This window comes from Eurosta solidaginis, chromosome 3 (genome assembly GCF_040869045.1).
Source record: "Eurosta solidaginis isolate ZX-2024a chromosome 3, ASM4086904v1, whole genome shotgun sequence".
NCBI classification, from domain to species: Eukaryota; Metazoa; Arthropoda; class Insecta; order Diptera; family Tephritidae; genus Eurosta; species Eurosta solidaginis.
In genome coordinates, this window is record NC_090321.1 from 285,300,029 (window position 1) to 285,322,283 (window position 22,255).

General features: G+C 38.9%; 1 protein-coding gene and 1 long non-coding RNA gene across 4 annotated transcripts in view; one reads left to right on the top strand and one right to left on the bottom strand.

The window, feature by feature from the left end:
* The window catches only part of Mef2 (myocyte enhancer factor 2), a 253,687-nt gene that overhangs the window by 144,437 nt on the left and 86,995 nt on the right, over window positions 1-22,255 (bottom strand). The gene's annotated exons all lie outside the window — the stretch shown is intronic.
* Window positions 1,739-2,514, top strand: LOC137245746 (uncharacterized). Its single transcript, XR_010951398.1, has 2 exons — window positions 1,739-2,072; window positions 2,140-2,514. It is a non-coding gene; the product is annotated as an uncharacterized lncRNA (long non-coding RNA).

A 22,255-nucleotide genomic window follows, 5' to 3' on the forward strand; every position in this document is an offset into this window, starting at 1 on the left:
AAATAGCCAATAGAAGGGAAGAATTTACTGGCTTAATTTTTTTTAAAGGGGTCCTGGCTCCCTATTATATTTCGTTCATCTTTGTGAATCAATTATGCGAAAACGGCTAGGCGAATTTGGACCAGATTCGGAACACCGAAAGTGTGGAAATGGCAAATTTTTTACGATATGGAGCACATAGACCGGCTTCAAAGAAACTATGAAAAGTAGATGTTACACCCGGCTCCTATTTCAAACACGGTCAGATTTTGTTTCTATTTAGGATCTCGTTTAGTTTTAGGAATTAACAGAGGTAATTATCGCGACGTTGTTAAGATCTCTTCTTGAGTGTTTCGAATTCATTGGGGAACTCTTTTTCGATCGTTACGGGATTATCTCTATGACCACCTCGGGCTCATTCGGTACCATGTCCTTATAATTTCAGGATGATTTCAGTATTATTACTATATCATTACTAGATTATCTGCGAATTGGAACCATAACGGTCTTATTTAATGACTGTTTTCACGTGACAATGATTCGAGACTATTTCGGTGCTATAGTAGGATCATATACATGTCTGTTTTCGGGATCATCTCAGAATCCTTTCAAATCGATTCGCGACCATTTCGAAACTTTCTCCGGATGATTTCGAGACTATCTTTGGAACTAATCGGGGCTCTTTTTGTATAATTTCAGGATTATTTCAGGATCCTTTTGTAATCTTTTTGATGCTTTTTTTGAACAATCTTCCGATCAATTTGTGATAACTTCGGGACTGTCTTTGGACCTTGTCGAGACTGTTGCGGTAGAGTTCCTAATAATTTCAGGAATAATTGGGCTCTTATATTACATTGACATTGAGCCACAAACTCGAGTTTATGAAAGATTGCGGTCCTATTTTTGTATTGTGTTCGGACCATTTTAAGAACCACCTTAAGAACTGATTTTGGTTAATTTTGGGATTGGATTATTTCGGGTTTTTTTTGGAACCATGACGGAATCACACAAAAGCCCGGTTTTCCAATTAAACTGACTAGAGTTTAAGCCCGCCACTACGGCCGCTTAAATTAAGATGAGCAGCAAAATTGTATGTTATCGAACGAAGTGGATAACAGGAAGTTAAACTCTCGCTGAAAAAATCGCACCAAAAATAACAAAAGAATTAATACTGTATACTTCCCAGCTACCACAATACAATAAGACAAATAGTAATACACGAGATTTCTGTTCATTGGAACGAGTGGCATTTCTTGTTAAAACTAGATAGGTAATACAAATTTCATATTCAGCCACTTACTTTACAAGCACCTCCTGTTTTTTTAAAGCAAGTTGCAGCATTTTCTTGCTGAAATATTCAAAATAAAAAAATTGTCTAGTTACTCACTAACTTTTTAAATTTTTTCTTATTCTCAAATTTTACTACATATTTATATGAAATTCAAAATTAATTGGTTTTAGCGCCATCTAAACAATGAATATGAAAACACATTTCCGAAACGACAAAAGCGCCATCTGATGCATAGCAATCGCTGTGTTTGAAAATAATTTAGCGATCTTGAAAAACACCAATCTCTACCACTAGATGTCGTTGAAAGAGGGAAATTCCACACGATTCTCCTTTTTTTGTTGTTTCAACAAGGAGGATATTTTTGTTTATTTTGGGAACTCGCTCTCTGTCTCTCTATTCATACTCTTTAATAATAGACCGCGAATTTAAAATTTATTTTTGACGCACCCACACTAATAAACACATAAATGCACGCCACATGTGCACATAGACTTTAAACATTTTGTACAAAATTTTATTTATTTTTTTTTTTTTTGTACTGTGGCTGCTTTTTTGCACATTTCTTTGTTGACATTTTTGTCTAAGAAGAAAGAACAACACAAATAAGTTGGTTATTAAAAATGACGAGGATGCACTTGCACTTTTAGCTTCACTTTTGCAAACTTTCAGCGAATCAAAACTGATTTTCGTTAAATGTCATTGTTGCTGCTGCACTTCACCAAAGTCAGCTGACAACTCACATGCCGAACTTTTTGCTCTCGCATTCAACCGGACGTCGGACGGAAGCACATGTCCTTCGTTGGTATTTTTAAAATTTACATAAATAAACAATACACTTCATATGAATTTCATTATCTTATTTTTTTCAGAAGCGATGATCACAGAAATAGCTACCATAGAACGGCTGCTGCCTCTATAAATATTCACAAATATATTTTTTTAGATATTTTTTCGTTTCATTTCCAGCGACGCGATCTTGACAACCAAGCGCTCAGGCATGTATCCACGAATTAATGCAGCAACAAACAACTGGAATCAATGTAGGACCGCGATCTCCAATGCAAAATTAGAATTAGCGGTTATTTTTAAGAAACCACGCAGTAATATTGAAAAATCATTGTTTCGAAAACATTTTTCCACTGAATACTGAACAACTAAGCAGGGAAAATCGCACATCGTCGGAAATCAAGTGAAAAATTATAAATAAACCGTTTTTTTCGAATAAGCTATTTTAAAAAAAGAAATTTCATTCGTGTTCACGATATTCGCCAAAATGTTAGCGATCCGCCCGCCACCGATCATACCCCCTCCGGCTTCAAATGTGTTGCTGTTAATGCCGCAAAGAGTGTTTTTTGCCTGATGCCTCTGGTGGTTTGGTGGTTCTGTGGTGTTGATCCTCTGCTGGCTCTTCCTGCAGCTGGTGGTGGTGTTGGTACCGTTTTCTCTTCTTCCTCTTTTCATACATTATCATTAACGAAATCTATTTTTTCCGTTTTGTGTTGTTGTTGTTGTTGGCAACCAACAGCAAAATAGCATTGTATTGTTATGAGCGCTCTTAGCTGCTATTTAAATTTTAATTTTAGAGGCAACCCCAAAATAAAGCCCAATCATATCGTTTCAAAAAAATTTATTTTAATAGTCGGATACACCAACTAAATAATGAAACTTTCTGTCTTGTTTATTCGAATTTTGAATTGTAACGGCTGCAATGATTGAAAAACTGAGTAGCTATGACCTGTGATTGGTAGGTTGTCGAAATTTTTTTATTGGATGCTATCAACTTAAACAACACGAAATCGAAATTGTTTTCAGGATTATTTGTTGTACTTGTTGTATTAACGACAAAGACACTCCCCAAAGGCTTTGTGGAGTGTTATCGATGTTGATGGTCCTTTGCCGGATATAAATCCGGTACGTTCCGGTAACAAAGCACCATTAAGGTACTAGCCCACCAATCTCGGGAACGATTTATATGACCACATTAAATATTCTAGGCCATCCCGCGCTCACCATCTCTGGTTCCATGAGGAACTTGGGGTCGCCAGAGCCTCGGCTGTTAATGAAACATGATTCGCCACAGGTAGGTGAGGTTGACAATTGGGTTGGAGAAACTATATGTTGCGCTGGCAACCCCTCGAATCAATTTGGTATTTTAGTCGCCTCTTACGACAGGGTCTAAGCGGGGTCGCCCCTCGGCAGTGTTTGGCAAGCGCTCCGGGTGTATTTCTGCCATGAAAAGCTCTCAGTGAAAACTCATCTGCCTTGCAGATGCCGTTCGGAGTCGGTATAAAACATGTAAGTACCGTTCGGCCAATTTGCAGGGAAAATCAAGAGGAGCACGACGCAAATTGGAAGAGAAGCTCGGCCTTAGATCTCTTCGGAGGTTACCGCGCCTTACATTTATTTATTTATTTTTATTTTTTTTCAGGAATGTATTCGACATCAGTTTGGGACTATCTCAGGATAGTAGGGATAATTTTCAGCTTATTTTGCGGCAATTTTAGGGCTTTCCCCGGTCGTTCGTTATAATTTCAGAACTATTTCGGGATTGTTTTCGGGATCAGTTTCAGATACCATTTGAGGACAATTTTCCTTGATTTCAGGGCTTTTTTGGCGATCAATTCAGGTAATTTTCGAGATAAATTCTTCAATACTTCTTTCAGGAATACCTCAGAATTATTCGGGTCGGAAAATATTGTGACGAATATTAGCATGACTAAGCTGTTAATAAATAATCACTCAACAACAAAAACATGAAGCAGGCACTCTTATGTACGTGTTACATTAAGGCTAGCAACACTTATGTAGAAGGTGACGCAAAGATAACTCACAAACACATGTAGTCATCAGCTGAAGTAGTTACTCACACATATACACGCATATGACTATGAGAAACGCATAAACTATAAATATGCATGTATATAACTGGTGACCAAGCAGCAGATTCTAGAAGGTGAAACGTCTAGACATTTGGAGAAATATGCTGACGAGGCAACAGAGAGTATAAAAGCAGCGCAAGCTGAGGAATGACGAATCAGTTTGATTTAAACACGGTATCAGTTGCGAAGTGAAGTATAATTGTGAAGTATAATTGTACTACTCCCAAAGTAGGTTAATAAAGACCATTTTGCAATAAAGAGTATTGGAGTGGTTTATTCAACAGTTTAGCGATTCGAACGTTAGCAGAAGATTTGAAATAAGCGGAATTTCCCCGAAATAGGTTCACTGAATTAAAAGTTTAGTGCATTATGCCCAACTATGCGTTAAGTGAGGTTGAACTGGCCAATCTGAATGCCAATTATGCGTTTAGTCTATAGATCTGTTAACAATTGATGTCTTTTTTTTGTTAAATTCAGGAACATTTGGATTAAATTTACCACAAATATGTAGAAATTTTCAATTTTGAACAGAAATTTTGTTTGAATTTTGTTTAATTGTATGGCGAATTTTTTACCCTTTTGATATAACTGCATGTAGCGGATGGCGTCAGTGATGTTCTTCCGGAAGCTGTAACTTCTACTTTAACGAGCCTACGAGAGACAGAGCGTACAGGAAGTCGTTCATAAACTGCTTACTCACAGAAAAATTAGCAAAGAGCTACAAAGAAACATACATTGGTCCAACATCCAGCAATGTTCTAGATATTACATTGAGCTCCGAGCGTGATATATCAAGGTATGATTGGATGGTTCTCGATAGACCATCCTTCTCCGACCATGCGTATATAAGCTTCAACATACCACTAAAGAGGGTAGAGAAGGGAGGAACCTTTAGAAACCCTAGGGCAACGAATTGGACTAAATTCCAGAAACATGTAGAAACGAAACTGGGACAACCCAAAGAGGTTGCTAAGGTAGAGGAACTGGAGGAGTCGAATGAATTCCTAACAAGGACGCTTATGACTGCGTATAACAAAGCTTGCCCTCTAAGAAGATTCAGAGGAAAAGCAAAGCCGCCATGGTGGAGCAATGAGCTGAGTCTTCTAAGAAGACAGGTAAAAGAAATGTTTAAACTCGCAAAGACCGCGGAAAGCGAAGCGTGTCGGGACGAGTACAGGGATCTACTGAGGATCTACAAGCGTGAAATTACCAGGGCGAAGAGAAACTCATGGAAAAGTTTCTGTACGGACATAGAGTGCTCCAGTGAAACAGCACGGTTGAAAAAAGTCCTAGCAAAGGGAAACATAGTCCAGGGACTAATAAAGAAAGAGAACGGGGAATGGTCACGTGATAGTGAGGAATCCCTTGAGGTGTTTCTCGATACACATTTCCCATCGGGAGACGGTTTATAAGAACCAGCAGACATCACTCACACTTCGATCACGGAGCTAGTGGTGCCGGGCTTGGTGACCGATACCAAGATCGAGTGGGCAGTGAAGACGTTTTATAAGTTTAAATCGCCGGGCCCAGATGGTATATTCCCGGCCATGCTACAAGTCTCAAGTAGGGCGGTCGTGGAATGGCTTAAAATAATATTCGATGGGTGCATAAGACTGAATCATGTACCGCACTCTTGGAGAACTGCTCGTGTAGCTTTTCTACCAAAGGCGGGGAAGATCGGTCACGTGTATCCCAAAGACTATAGACCCATTAGCTTAACATCATTTCTGCTCAAAACCTTTGAGAGGCTGATAGATGTGTACATAAAGTCCAACGTGGATGAAAAGCTGCTCTCCACAACACAGCATGCGTACACCAAAGGCAAGTCGGTAGACACCGCATTGCATAGGGTGGTAATAAGCATAGAGAAATCCCTGGAATATAAGGAGTATGCTCTAGGAGTCTTCTTGGACATTGCCGGGGCTTTCAATAATGTTGCAAAATGGGCGATTATGGATGGTCTTAATTACATTAAAGTACATCCTGCCTTAATCAGATGGATCGGCTGCATGTTAAATTGCAGAAAGATTACATCACAATGGGGATTGTACGAGGCCACGAAATCAGTGGACAGGGGCACGCCGCAGGGAGGGGTGCTATCACCTCTGCTGTGGACACTGGTCATCAACCAACTGCTCAGGCAATTCGATGAGGGACCCGTAAAACTTACGGCTTACGCAGATGACGTTGCAATTGTCATAAGTGGAAAATGCCTTCCAACGATTAGTTCTTTGATGGATGTTCGGGATATTCATACCTGGGCATCTAATGCCGGGCTGAAAGTCAATGCGGAGAAGACGGATATGGTCTTGTTTACAAAGAGGTACAAGGTCCCAAATTGGACCAGGCCTAAGTTAGGAGCGGTGACCTTACAGGAGAAACCTTGCACAAAATATCTAGGAATCATCCTAGACAGTAAGCTGTCATGGAAGCTCAACTTGGAGGAGAGGGTCAAGAAGGCCTCAACGGCACTCTATGCATGTAAAAGAATGATGGGGTGTACGTGGGGCCTATCGCCCTCTCTTTCTCATTGGGTTTTTACAGCGATCGTAAGCCCTATTCTATACTATGGAGTTCTTGTTTGGTGGAAAGCCACACAAAAAACAACATACCTCAAAAAATTAGAGGGGGTATGCAGACTATCGATGCTTTGCATTACGGGAGCCCTGAAAACAACCCCGACGGCTGCACTGTATGCCATTCTGCACATTCCACCTGTAGACCTGGTAGCAAAGAACAAAGCGTTAACGACCGCAACCAGGCTCGATGCTTCGGGGCAGCTTGAGCGCCGACCATATGGCCATAGTAGTATAGCGTCCTCAGTCACAAGACGAACAGACTACATGATTCCCTACCTGCACTTTGAGGGAGATCTTAAGGCCACAATAGAGGTGGACGGTTGGCGCAAGGGTGCGCAAATGGCGGACGAGACGATGCATGTGTACACCGATGGTTCCAAAATAGTGGAAGGAGTAGGGTCTGCGGTATACTGCGCTGATCCGGAATTAAGCAGATCCTACAGGCTGCCGGATTACTGTAGCGTTTTCCAAGCGGAAATATTAGCTGTAACCAAAGCAGTAGAAACCCTGGAAGAGAATAGCTTAAGCTGCAACCGTGTTAACTTTTATATTGACAGTCAAGCAGCAATTAAGGCAATAATCTCGCATAGCACAGCATCTAAATGCGTGTTAGAGTGTAAGCAGTCTCTGGAGAGAATCGGGATAGGGAGAAGCATACATCTATATTGGGTCCCAGGGCATATGGGAATAGATGGGAATGAAAAAGCGGACGAATTAGCTAAAAAGGGCGCATCCCTTGAAGCTTGCTCCGTAGACGTCCCAATTAGATTGGGCGAGATTAAGCGAATGCGAGAGGTGCACATGATCGACCAAGCGGGAAAGGCGTGGGTTCAAGCGCGGGGCTGTAAAGTGTCGAAGATTATGTGTAGGTCTTACAACCTTAGACTAACACAGTTGCTTCTATCATTAAAAAGAGAGGACTGTAGACTCATGACGGGTATTCTGACTGGACACTGCCTTCTGGCGTCACATGCCTTTAAATTAGGCTTGGTCAGTGATAGCAGGTGTAGGTAGTGCGGGTTGGAGGAGGAAACGATCGAGCACGTTCTGTGCTCGTGCCCTGCACTTGCCAGGCTAAGACTCCAGCTATTAGGAGTGATACAGCTGTCAGATCTAGAAGCAGCAAGTGGCTTAAGTCCTAGGAAGCTTCTAGTATTTGCCAAGAGGACGGAGTTATTTTATAACATAGGTCCTGGTTGTTGATAGGGTTTTTCAGTTTGGTCGTTAAAACAAACTTCTGGTAACATTACGGACTCAATCAGTCTATGTGAGGTCCTCATGGACCGGCCAGTTCAACCTACCTACCTACCTACAAAGAAACAGAACCACATATTGGCTTATATATCCACCCGCAACGGGGGCATACTCTCTCCGACAATAATGGGCTAGTAGACTACATAATATTCTAGGTGTCATCAACATGTTCATATGTAACTACTAAGTTCCATGTGTCGATTGGAGTGGATGTGTTTTTATCAGATCGGGGGACTAAAAATCTCTTTTCGCCATTCCCATTTCAGGCGAAATTTTTGACATTTGACATCTTCCACGCAGGATAGGAACAGATGCATATTTTCTCAGAAATCCAGGAAATACTGAAAGTCTTACACTCATGTGTCGACAAAACATGGTCGAGCACTGAATGCCGTTGATGACTCAGTGATATGGTCTAGCACTTCAGTATCAGCCTTGGGAATAAACGATCACCTACATCAATCCAATGAAGCATTAGTGCTACAATCAAGACAAATATGCGCTGATCATGTCCTGCCACGTGCGCAGCATCCACGCTTAAGCATTTTTGCCCCAAAATGAATCAGGGGGACATCGTGCCAGGTTAGGATTCTTGTTGGACACTGACACCTGCCACTGAATAAGTTAAGAACGCATTCAAAAGGTCTGCAAAGGGCGAAAATTTCGAGGGGATAGAATTAGAACTAGTAGCTTCGCTTAAAGAGATAGTTTCGCAATTGTTCATAACTAGTGCGATTGGCTGCAGTGTAAGATAGGGTAAGTTTATAAAATCTATATATTTAATTTGTAGAATATAGTACCGAAATCGGTGATTGTGCCTTGGGATGGTGATATATATATATATATATATGTAAAATGCTAAGCAATATATTTTCTTCACAACATAATCATTTCGCCTAAATAAATAAGTGTGTGGCTTGTTCGTTCGTCTGCTGGAGGCAGATTGATATATTTTTAATACAGAAGGAAGCTAAATTATCTTAATTCGTACGATAGGAACTGGAAATCGGATTATATTCCACACTTTAATAAGCAAACAAAAGTTAATAGGGGGACTCATGTAACCGTATAAATGCCTTATAAAGTGTGTAAACGTGTAAATTTATCTAGTGCGTAAACGAGCTGTCAAATTTTGTATGAAAAATCATTTACACAATTTGTATAAATTTACGCGCACATTTCATTGTGTAAACGCGATAAACTCAAAGGAATGCAACCTTGCAGACATTACAGCAGGCATTTTCATCAGAAATCTCCAACATCAGCAAGTAAAGGTGTTTTAGTTTTGATTTTTCACTTAATCTTGGCATTTTTTAATTTATATAACAATCAAAAAAATTTTGTTTGGCAATAATACAGCTGAAAAACAATCAAGTTTATCAAGAGTATTACTAGGTGCGTTCATATAACCGCGTGTGTAAATGGATATAATTTTACACCTTATAAGTTTATATGCTATCATGAGTCCCCCTAATGTAAAAGTATAGAAGTATGTTGCTTTAAGCGATCGGGGGAATACACACAACGCTCTTACGTACATCACATTCCCAACGAGCAGTCTCGTCATGGGTGTTTGAGATGTGAAAGGATTTATTTTTGGCTCATTACGATTACCGTTTAAAAATATTTGCGCAACAACAAATAATTCCTTTACAATGTAGATATCAGCAAATAATTCTTTAGGAAGGGTAAAAATGGAAATATTAAATATACAGGGTATTTTGTTACGAACTCATAAGATCCGAACAATAAGTCATAACTTAACCTAATTTATTCGTCTTGCTTGAATGTGTTCCTTAAAATGTTTATATCTCTTGATATCTTGGCGGCCGCCGTGTTGTGGTAGTAGCGTGCTCCGCCTACCACATCGAGGATCCTGGGTTCACGCCCCGTGGAAAGCAACATCAAAATTTCAGAAACGGCAGTGATTTGGCAAACACTGCAAGTGTATATCTGCCATGAAAAGCTGCGTTGCGGATGCCGTTCGGAGTCCGCGTAAAACATGTGGGTCCCGTCCCGCAAATTCGTAGGAAAAATCGCAGCTTGCATTTATTTTTTTATTTTATTTGTGCTTAGCAAACACCCACATTGCCAGGACTTGATAGTAAACAGATTTCATTTGGTTGGCTGATGTTTTGGTTAGCAAAATTTATAAATAAATCCTAAGTGAATTCCATATGTACTCGTATATGTAGAAGGAAAAGCATTTTAAGTAGAGAGCAAGAATTATTGCGTCTCATATTGATGTTTCCAATACGCTAAAATTAAAATATACGAATAAATACAAACATACAAGCACTGGATATACCCGGTGAAGGGCTGGGGTGAAACGATAGTTTGATATGGTGCCATAGGCGGACGTTCTGGCACATGGAAATACCGTAGAGAAAGCAAAGACGCTTTCGATATTATTAAATTGGAAATCATATTGAATTTTTATAGGTTTGAAATGGACTCACGGAAGGACGTCAAAACGGAATACCAGCTGACAAAAAAAAATAAATACTTGGTCCGATTTACTTCCAAGTAGATTGAGGCCGAGTTTCTTTTCCAATTTGCGTCGTGCTTATTTTTAGTATTTTCTACAAATTAGCAGGACGGGACCTACAGGTCTCTCAGGCATTTTCACTGAGAGGCTTTTCATGGCAGAAACTCGCTCGGAGAGTTTGCCAAAGACTACGAGCTGATGAAGGATACCTCCTAGAAACAGTTGGTGAGCTAATATCGTCATCGACATCGTCTCGTTAAAACCTTGGCAGGTCTCTAAGTGCATTCAAGACTACGTCACCATTAAGTATCCGGTCAATAAACTTAATAAAAAGTGTTATAAAGTTTACATATAGGTAAATTTAAAAGCATTATTTGCAACCCGAAGTCTTTTTATGATTTCGTAAATTCTGAACATAGAATTAACGGGTTTCCTTCTGCCATGTAGTTTAGAAATAGCATATCTAGCGGCAATCAAGAGATTGCAAATATTTTCCGTCAATGCTTTCATTCTTATTACTCCGCTGTGGTTTATTCATCCCCTACAAATTATCCATATGAGCTACATTCTCGTACCTCATTTTAATTTATGCTTACGACGTAAAACTTTTTAAGTCATACGCGTCGGCTGAACAACGTTCTGTACTCCAGTCGGATTTGAATTGTTTAGTTACTTGGTGTAATGCGAATTATATTCCGCTCAACATAGAAAAATGTAAATTCATGTGCTTTTCACGTAAAGGGAACGTACAGCTTCTTACACAATTTATAGCCAAACTCTAGAAAGCGTTGATATTTTTGTCGACCTGGGAGTTACAATGAATTGCAAACTTAGGCTGGGTGCGAGTTTGCCTAAATTTGAGGTTCCTAAACTAATATTCTATTGGAATTTTCCAGCACTACCCAAATTTAGGGGGGAAAAAACTCTCACATGCGTGCGAGTTAATTTGACAGCCTAAATTCTTGGAGGATCTATAGATATAATTAATAACAAGTCAATGGTATTGGTACTATGCCCTGCACTGTCTCCTTCGAGACCACAACTAGTGTGAGTCATCACACCATCGAATTCAGTCCTCCACAACGGTCACTTCACTAGCCAAGACATGCATCCAATAAGCCGAATTTTTTATTATCAAACGTGCATTATATTTGCATTTATTAAAATCAAAAAAAAAAATTGATATTTATTTTTAATATTTGACATTTTAATTTAGGCTGAAAAGCAAGGCGAATCCATACCAGGTGGTGGCAAAGCGAATTCAACCAATTCGCCGTTCGTTTCAACCCTCATATTAGTGCCACAGTCAATAAAGCCAGAGTTTGAGCGTTTTTGAAAAGACGGTCAAACGAGTTTAGCGATCCTTACGTTACAAAAACCCTGTTTAAAGCATTTGTGAGGCTGATATTAGAATAAAAAAAATGATTGATTTTTTCCTACAAATTGGCGGGACGGGACCAGTTGTTTTATGCCGACTCCGAACGGTATCTGCAAGGCAGATGAGTTTTCACTGAGAGCTTTTCATGGCAGAAATACACTCGGAGTGCTTGCCAAACACTGCCGAGGGGCGACCCCGCTTAAAAAATTTTCTTCCAATTGAAAAAACTTGTTTCTAAAATTTTGATGTTGCTTTGCCCGGGGCGTGAACCCAGGATCTTCGGTGTGGATGGTGGAGCACGCTACCATCACACCACGGTAGCCGCCGTAGGCTCAAATCAATTCAAAAATAGTTTTTACTTTTCGCCTTGAGAAATTTAAGATGGACTCTTCGTATAATCTTCCTCCTTACACTAATCGGTTTAAACTGATAAATCTTCCTACTCTTGCAAGTCGTAGAGAAATGCTAGGAGTCATATTTATTTATAACTATTAATTGGATCGATTTCAAGCCCATTTCTTTTGTAAAGTAAACTTGAATGTTCCATGCTGAATTCCAAGGCATTATAAACCTATAATTCTTAAACAATGCAGAACCAATTTCCGACTAAAAGAACCTTTTCTGTGTTTATGTGAAGATTATTAGCGGTTCTATCTTCTCTTAATAATTAAAATATTTTATGTATACTTTTAATCTATGGTTTTTTGTGTATCTTTTCTCAGCTGATGAGTTTCTCTGTAGCTGAGCAGTTTTAGAACTCGACGCTTAAGAAGCAGCTGCCTCCCAAAGACTCGGTAAAAATAAAAATTGTATATTATAAATTACAAACATTAATAAAAAATTTAATTTAAAATTATATATAAAAAAAATTATGAACAGGACTGGCCTGGTTTCATCGGCCCACTTAAGGGCAGTGCGCTGTCACCACGTCCGAGAAAAAAATAAAAATATTTTAAGCTTTATATGTACATATGTCAGGTGCTGAACTTTGATTTTAAAATTTTGACATAAAAATTGTAAAAATATTTATGAGAAATAAAAATATAAAAGTGGGGCGCAGATTGGATTGGATTGGAATTGGCGGAAAAGGTGTTAACTTATCAATATATTGTGCTCCATATTTCTCATAAATATTTTTACAATTTCTATGACAAAATTTTAAAATCAAAGTTCAGCAAAAATATGTCTTTATATAAGAACACATTTTTCGCTGATTTTTGTCCATTTGTATAAAGGAAATGCTTAAAACTTTTTTATTTTCTTTTTATTTCCCATTAGTTTAGCGCAATCGAGCTCTTCTATACGAAGACCATGCAAAGATTTTACTCGGCTCCATGCTACGCAGCCCTGGCGAAAAGTGCAGATCCTAGATTCCCCACTGCATTATCCACCGTACACCCTTGCATTTTGTGAACTGTGTAAGCCGAACACAGTATAATAATCGATTGTAGGATTCTCTCCGTTCCGTACGATTTTTGTAATATGTTTTATACTGTCAACTGCCTCTGAATAAGTTTTAAATTTCAAGTCTCTAGCTCACCGAGAATTTACTTAGAAACCGATCTCAAAATTCCAAATTCTTATATAATTATTTCGAACCGTGCGCCACCTTGCGGAATTTTGTGTTGCATTTTCCCGGTCTCTTAGCCTACCTGTGAAGTTTCGCGGTTGTATCTCAACGAGTAGTTACTTAAAAATCGATTGCAAGATTTGTATTGAAAATACGGACAAAGATTCAACCGACCTAATAATAAGCATAAAGGAAAAATAAAAATAGAGAGTTCTGACTCTAGCGGAGGGAAAAGTAGATAAAGGCGAGGTGATCTCCTTGAGTAGGAAGCCTAGCAGAAAATTTCGACGATGGACATAAAGAACGGCATGGCTCAACTTACAAAGAAGAAGCGGCAGTGAATATGGATAGTTTGCCTCCAAGACCTAGAAAAATTGTGTGGAGGGACTCGAAAAAAACACCCACGGGAAAAGCTTGGACCACTATTTAGCAGCCGGAAGGCTAAGCAACGTCCCTCCATTGCAAAAACCCAAAGGAAAAAGCACAGCAAGAAGCAGACAAACCGCAAATTTTGTGTTGAGACCCATCCAGGGCAACGTTGTCGTAGGATCAACTCGCGAGATGCAAACGGACCGCTGCAGTGGTAAATCAGCATTCTTGGAAGTCATAGGAAGCGCTGTGAAAGAAGCGCGTGAAATCTAAAAATTTTCCCAGCGGCAACCGATAAAGGTGTCAGAGAGACTGTCTGCAAAGCGATCCCGAAGGGTTTGGGGAGTGATGTTGATGGTCCTTTTTGATGGTCGGAGATAGATCCGGCACCATTCAGGTACTATCCCTACCATCTCAGGAACCATTAAATATGACCACATTGAACCTTCAAGGCCATTCCGACTTCCCCCCCCCTCCCTTCCTGGTACAGTGAGGAGCTTGGCCTCGCTTGCCAAATAAGTGTATGTACATGCATATTTGTAACAAAACTCGCCTTGGGTAAGTGAGGTTGACAAATGGGTTGCGGAAGCTGTGAATTGCGCTCATCAACCCCTTGTGTCCCGCATGTGCGTGGGTCTCTATCCGCGACAAGTCATCACATACAAAATATGGTAGGCGTTGAAGTAGCAAGCTTCGCATTGGTTGGCTACAACATATCTTGAGGCAGAGTGTACACATACAGCGTTACTTCTGTTGTATAAGCTACGAACTTCGAAAAACATACTGCAAAGTGCTTGCAAGAAGTTCGAGCACGGAAAAGCCAGAATACGTCCTATACCAGTCAAGGAAGATGGGACATCTTCCTGGTCATCTTTTTATGATACACCAACTTAAACGCCTCATGAATAACAAACAAGATTCAACTCAAAGCACTCAACGGCTTATTACGCTACTCTTTAAGATAAAAGAGTACACAGATGAAGCAAGGAATCCACAGAATAAACTACAAATGCATTAAACAGAGGCAGGTGTTCGAATTGAGCATCGTTTAAGCAGTGAATGATAGTCGGCCTTGCATGTTTGTATGTATCAAATGTACACGCCTGAGGGCACTTGTGAGTGGTATGAAGTTATGTATGGAGATTTGAGATGGACCAACTAATGTATTAATTTACTGACGTACAATAACAGGCTCGTGGCTTTGGCACGTGACATAATGCAAGCCGACTCAAGCAAATTTGTTAAGATAAGATAAATTCTTCTTACCGTATTTGATTGCATACATTTTTCACACTACTGAAGAAGACCGCCCTCTGATGAGCTCGACCAGCATTGCTGAAAATAGGATTGGAGAGGTTACTGTGTTGATCGGAATTACGTCCTTTCCGACAACAACCGACAGGACCGTTTGCTTATACATATGTACTTACAAATTTATCTCCCTATAAGCAAAAATTTTGTTCACAAAATATGTTTTTATCTGAGGCATAAACCTTAAAATTTACGTAATGAATCGGGCCTTAAACAATTATATAGTATTTTTTCCTGTGTATGAGCTTAAGTGTAGGGGATTGGAAGCACATTCTTTATAACCCCCCCTCTCAAAACTGTTAACAGTTACTGTGTTAATTGGAATTCCTGTTGCGTAAACATATTTGCTTACGGTGTGGGGGAATCTAGAAGGTAAGCGTCAGCGTAGTCTTTGGTAGTGGTATTATATATGGGAAATATAGAACACGAGCCGGACCCGTGTGCATTTTGTGCAACCAATATAAAAGTATCTTATCAAATATCAACAGAAATCAGCTGTTATATCAATCAATTAAAACTTACAGCTTGCGCTGCCATTTGGCGTATGGTAGCAACTGCCAGTAATGCAGTGCAAATATTCACAATGAATGGTGCCATAGTACAAATAGATTTATTTGTGTGCTCACAATCGTTTATTTTTAACAAATTGTTTTAATAAAATACAGCTAAACAAAAGCACTACGACTAAAATTGCCCAAAGCTCGCTAATAGCCCGAATCTCCATCTTTACAACCAAAACCTTATTTATAGATTTGGATTCCAAATAAGAGCGAAAAAGGGACCCGAACATAAAAACAGCAATTAGAACTAATATATATGATAATCGTAAGTGTAACCGGTACACTTTAGCAATGTATGTATTCGGTTAAGTTGATATGGCCGATATAAGACATTTAAAGCCAAGTCAAGTAAAGACCGAGACACAATGACATTTTTCATATAGATGCGTTCAACGCAATCTTATACATGCCAATAACACCACCACAATCACACAAGATGTTGCATTTGTAAATATAAAGGAACTTCAGACTTGGAAATTTAAGTTTATTTCGCCTTACCCATTCATATATAAAATTTTTCGAAGCCTTGTTATAGAGTCCTCGCTATACAAAAAAAATACTTGCTAACATATTTTCTCTTCCATTCATTTGTTAAAATGCAGTTTTTATTTGTGAAAAACGGCGGAAAAGTACCAAGGAGTGAGAAAAACAATTTCACTTGCAAAGTGTGAAAGCACCCTTAGCCCAAGCAAATGTCAAATACTTCTTTTGCTTTGCTTACTTTTTTATGTCAGATGGCGCCACTGTCGCTCGATCTTCCGTTCTCCATAAAAATAGGTGCAATCTACTCATCATGCATAAGACTGTGTTAAACGCATCTATGTATATGAAAAAATGCTTATGTGACGGGGATTTGGGGTAAAAAAATTAAAGTTATAAATTTGTTATCATAAACTTATCGATATAATATCGAAAAGCTTCCAGTTATTTATCTATCATCGATATGTTATCAAAAATGTATCGATTTGTTATAGAAAGGCTATCGATTTGTTATCGAAAAGTCATTGATTTGTTAGACTGGGCCTTATAAGCCTATTTCTTAACTTACCATGGTCGGAGAATTGTTTGAGTTAACTATAAAGGATAAAATAAACTCCTCTCTACGTGATCAGCCGTATGGGTTCGTTCCAAGTAGATCTACCGCAATCAATTTATCTTTTTATACGGAGAATGGTTTGGATATATGTATTTCAAAAATATACTTCTTAGGCTTTCGGGAGGGCATCACGTCGAAGACTATAAGCTAACCTTGAAAGCCTATGCTTAATCAACAGATATTGTGCCGTTCCTTTTGATACTAAGTCGTCTTTTTATCTCTTCTGGTGTCACTACATTTTTGAAAGAATGTGTGGATTAGCTTTTCATGTTTTAACTTACAAAAATAACAAATCTTGGATTGGAATTTTTATATTTTACAGAGACTGTTTGCTTGATCACTTTACTTCCAAATAACCTAGACAATCCCACGACTTTATTAAAAACAACAAAGAAAATAATTTTAAACACTTATAAGTATACACACATACATCGAACCAAACATACATCTATAAAGAATTCGGGTATATACGATGAAAAAAGGGATCATTACACCGCATGAATTGTTTAAAAAGATGTTGATGTGTTTTTGAATTTAAAGTGTCAGAAAAATTTCAATAGCACTTGTTGCTGTGCTTGTTGTTGTTATTAGATTGCTGTAAGCGTGTTTCAGTGCGGCATCCAAGCAATAAAAGGACCAGTGAACCAGTTAAGACAAATTGGGTCTATTTAATAAAGCCACATTATGTAAGAAAAAATGGAATACAAAAGCGTTTTTAATAAAAATACTATAACAACGACCACAACATATTACTACCCCTACATAATCGGTAATTCGCAATAATTCCAGTTCAGTAGTGCGAAATGAAATTGAAAGTGAAGTGTTGAAGCTCGATACTCAACAGTAGTGATAGAACGATACGAGTAGTGAGTGAGTAGTTTCGATACTTTTCCAAAAAGTACTTAAGTATTTCTTACTAGATACTTTTTTCGATACGTTTCCCCGATACTTTACCAAGTGGTCTACATTTTTAAGATCAACAAAGTTGAGTCCATTAATACCATAACTTGAGCATAATCTCAGATGCGGTAAAAGCTCCGCATTTGACTTAAACCGACTTTTTGATAATGGTGGAATGAGAGAAAAGTATGTGTTTATTGTCCAGAATCGATAACTCCAAAAAACTATCAAAAGTTGGTAACTCCATAAAATTTCAATACATGTTAACTTTTCATGCAATAGAGCTTTGTCGTTCTATTGGTAAAATGGTCGAAATCTGATTATATCCACGCTCACTTTCAAAAATGATTTAACAAATACTGATGAAGTGGTGAAACTTACCGAGTAGATAAAAAAAAGTTACGATGTACAATTTAAATTTATTACTATTTTGTAAAATGGGCGTGGCGCCGCCCACATTAAGGTACGTAGCAATACTACCACTAGAGATACGGTAGTGCAAAGTACAAAAGTTTAAAAAATAGTAAAATCGCTCTGATCCCCTTCGATTTAGCTAATCTTACCACAAAACATTTAATGCTATAACAAAAATTTACGCGATTTTCCTCCGAGAAGATTTCGACCGAGCTTCTCTTCCAATTTGCGTCGGGCTTTTTTTAATTTTTTTGACAAATTGAGTGTACGAGACCCACACATTTTATGCCGATTCCGAAGGGCATCTGCAAGGCAGATGAATTTTCACTGGAAAGCTTTTCATGGCCGAAATACCCTCGGAGTGCTTAATTTTTCTAACTGTAAAAACATTTCTTTTAAATGCCTTAAGTCGGTTCGCCGTGGTGTGGTGTTAGCGTGCTCCGCCTACCACTCCGAGGATCCTGGGTTCCCGCCTCGGGCAAAGCAACATCCAAATTTTAGAAGCAAGTTTTTTTTCATTGATAACAAAGTTTTTCTAAGCACGGTTTCCCCTCAGCAGTGATTTGGCAAGCACTCCAGGTGTCTTTCTGCTATGAAAAGTTTCTCAGTGAAAACTCATCTGCCTTGCAGATGCCGTTCGGAGTAGCATAAAACATGTAGGACCCGTCCCGCCAATTTGTAGGAAAAACTAAAAAGGAGCATGACGCAAATTGGAAGAGAAGCTCTGCCTAAAGTCTCTTCGGAGGTTATTCGCGCCTTACTTTTATTTTGTTTTATTTTTTTCATAAGTCGATCAAAATCATTTAATGTTCGTGACGTTTTTCTTTAATTGAATCCTTAAATTATATGTAAGAGCACACAAATCTAATCTAATATTCGGTTACGTCCAAACTTAAACTTCCTTGTTTTCTACTAAATACAAAACATACGATCTCAAACTTAAAAAGAGTTTCTTCACTCTTGGTAAAAATTCCAAAGTACTGACTGGGATCGAGTCAAAGGTATCGAGTACTTTGACTGTTCTATCATTACTCAACAGGACAACCGCATCCCGTTGACATTCCTACACAAATCCATAAGCACAAACAGTAACGAGATATGACAACACACACATACAAAATATTTTCCAGCTCATTAATTTTATCAACTCCAATAAATTTTACGCTTCCCTTAAGCGAAACAAACCCTCAACCGACACCAACGCCTTCCCAAATGCTTGAGCGCTACCCAGGTGAGTCTGCCTGTTGTACATATAAGTGTTGGTATGTATAGTTGTGGGTGTATTCTGCTGCAGTCACATTTGCTCTGATGTTCAGATTTGTATACCTTGTATAAGGATTTTCGCTACTTGCTTAGTTGCTGTTTTTAATTAGATGTCGTTATTTTCCTTGTTGTTATTGGCGTCGCGCGAGCAACAATAACTGCTATGGCAACTCATCTGTTTCTGTGCAGGTATTTCGTATTTTATCATGTCCTCTAATGGCGCACGACGGTGTAGATTTGTGTTAAACTTGTATGCAGGCACTCTGCGGTTCGAAATACAATTTGAGAAAAAAATCTAAACCACAGCTGGCTATTTGGCCCACAAATTGTCAAAGTTCCACATGATTGATATTATTATTGTGCACTAACACATACATATTTGAATCTGCGAATGTGTTATCAAATGCGCTGCCACACACATCTCCAATCTCGTTCATCCTTCGCACTGGATTTGAGCTCTTACATAGCTTTTGTAGATGCTATGAGTTGGTTGGCCTTAATTCTTTTATAATTCACTGAATTTGTGCAATTAATTAATTACGCTCATTATTAGGGACAAATTCAGTAAAAGGTTTATATACATACACAAACACATGTCTGGTATTTATGTCAACGTATATTTATTTATTGAGCGGCCACCGTGGTGTTGATGGTAGCGTGCTCCGCCTACCACACCGTAAGAAATAAGGTTTTTCAATTAGAAGAAATTTTTTCTAAGCGGGGTCGCCCCTCGGAAGTGTTTGGCATGTGCTCCGGGTGTATTTCTGCCATGAAAAGCTCTCAGTGAAAACTCATCTGCCTTGCAGATGCCGTTCGGAGTCGGCATAAAACATGTAGGTCCCGTCCGGCCAATTTGTAGGGAAAATCAAGAGGAGCACGACGCAAATTGGGAGGGAAGCTCGGCCTTAGATCTCTTCGGAGGTTATCGCGCCATACATTTATTTTTATTTATTTATATTTATTTATCCATATACTAACCCGAACGAAACGAACTTAGTTGATACCCTTAATTGTGTTTAAAGGGTTTTCATTGATTTTAAATTTAATGCTAGACGGCCAATGTTTTTTTTTTTTGTATTTATTAACTTGATAGCAGAGTCTATTATTCCAAAATCAAACACATCTTCTTGAGGCTTTGCACTTTAGATTTGATGAAAAACCTGTATGTCACGAAATACCTCACCCTTTCACCCAAAGCGTTGCCCTATCCTATTTGCTGCTTCTAGATCTGGCAGCTATGCCACTCCAAATAGCTGAAGTCTTAACGTGGCAAGCGCAGACACAAACACAGAACCTTCTAAATCATTTACTCTTACAACCCGCACTCCTTACATATATTTTAACTGACGAGGCCTTCTTTAAAAGCATATGACGCCAGAAGATAGTGTCCAAAGGACCACATTATTTGAACGGTATTTAATTCGTCATCTCCCCCCTTCCCCCTTTATCGCCTCCTTACTTCCTTTCTTGCTTTGCATCTCACCTCTATCACATTACCTATACATCTTTCTCTCCATTACTTCATACACGTTATATTTTAACGAAGTTCCCCATACGAATCATTTCGCGCTTACTCTCATCATTTGCGACCTCCCAGTCTCTAGCTACCTCCGTCACTTTCCCTTTACCCGAATTCTTATCTCTTCTTCCTTTTTCCGCCAACACTTTCTTTTATCCATCTCCTCTGCCAGATTGTTATATACAATTTTTCCCCCATACCCTTAACGTCCTCACCCCCTTGAATAGTAGCAAAATTTCATTAGCGGAACGGATGTAAATTAAAAATTATTACATCTACCATGCCTACCTCCCGTTCATCTTAATCTAGCTCTAATTTAGAGTACATACAAAATGATTTATAAGTCCAAAGTAGAGCTTACGATTTCTTCTCGAACACAAGGGAGATTTTCGAGACACGAGAAATCGAGAACTCGACTTCTCGTGAAATTCTTATGTCTCGAAGTACTCGTAAATCTCGCAAGCTTCTCGACATTCTTACTTAACACTCCAGTAGGCGCGCCCCAATTTGGGACGTTAGTAGTCACGCGCTCTACTTATGTAGAACATTTGTAATAGGTTTTCAAAGGAAATTGTTATAAATTAAAAAATATTATTTGGTAATAATACAAAAGATTTTATTATAAAACTAAAACAAATAAAACAGAACCAATTTAAACACATTAGGAACAAAAAATCAGACTTCCTGTACATAACTCAAAAAAACACAAAATTTTAACTTGTAATAATAAAAGACTAATTTTTTTTTACTCGGTCGTGTATTCCACATCCAATTCTTCATATTTAGCGCAGTCCGGACACAGAAGAACCTGATGATGAGGACAAGGGATTCAAGGGGTTGTGTAGCGCAATATATAGCTTCTCCAACCCAATTGTCAACCTCACCTTCGAGCGGCGAATCCCGTTTCACTAACAGACGAGGCTCTGGCGACCCCAAGCTCCTCATGGAACTTGGGGGTGGGGAGGGAGGGATGGCCTGAAGTTTCAATGTGGCCATATAAATCGTCCCCGAGATGGTCGGGCCAGCACCTTGCTGCTGTGTTACCGGAGCGTATCGGATCTGTATCCGACAAAGGACCATCACATCGATAACACTCCCCAAAGCCTTCGGGGAGTAACCTAATCGCTACAACAACAACATGATGAGGACAAATCCTTTGTTACATTTATAACATGTATTTTTTACATGTATAAAAAAATGTCACACGAGTAGTCGCGCGTTCTACAATTGTAGAAATGAACTTTTGCTGTCAAATTTCTCCAAGATGCGCACGCATCGGTCACCGCAATGACACTGAATAAGTTTATTGTCTAGTAATGGAAGAGTAATAAGACTGTGTGCGTGAGTGACATATGGTAAGCGAGAATATTCAACGAAATGCACAAGCGTCCTACTATTGTAGAAC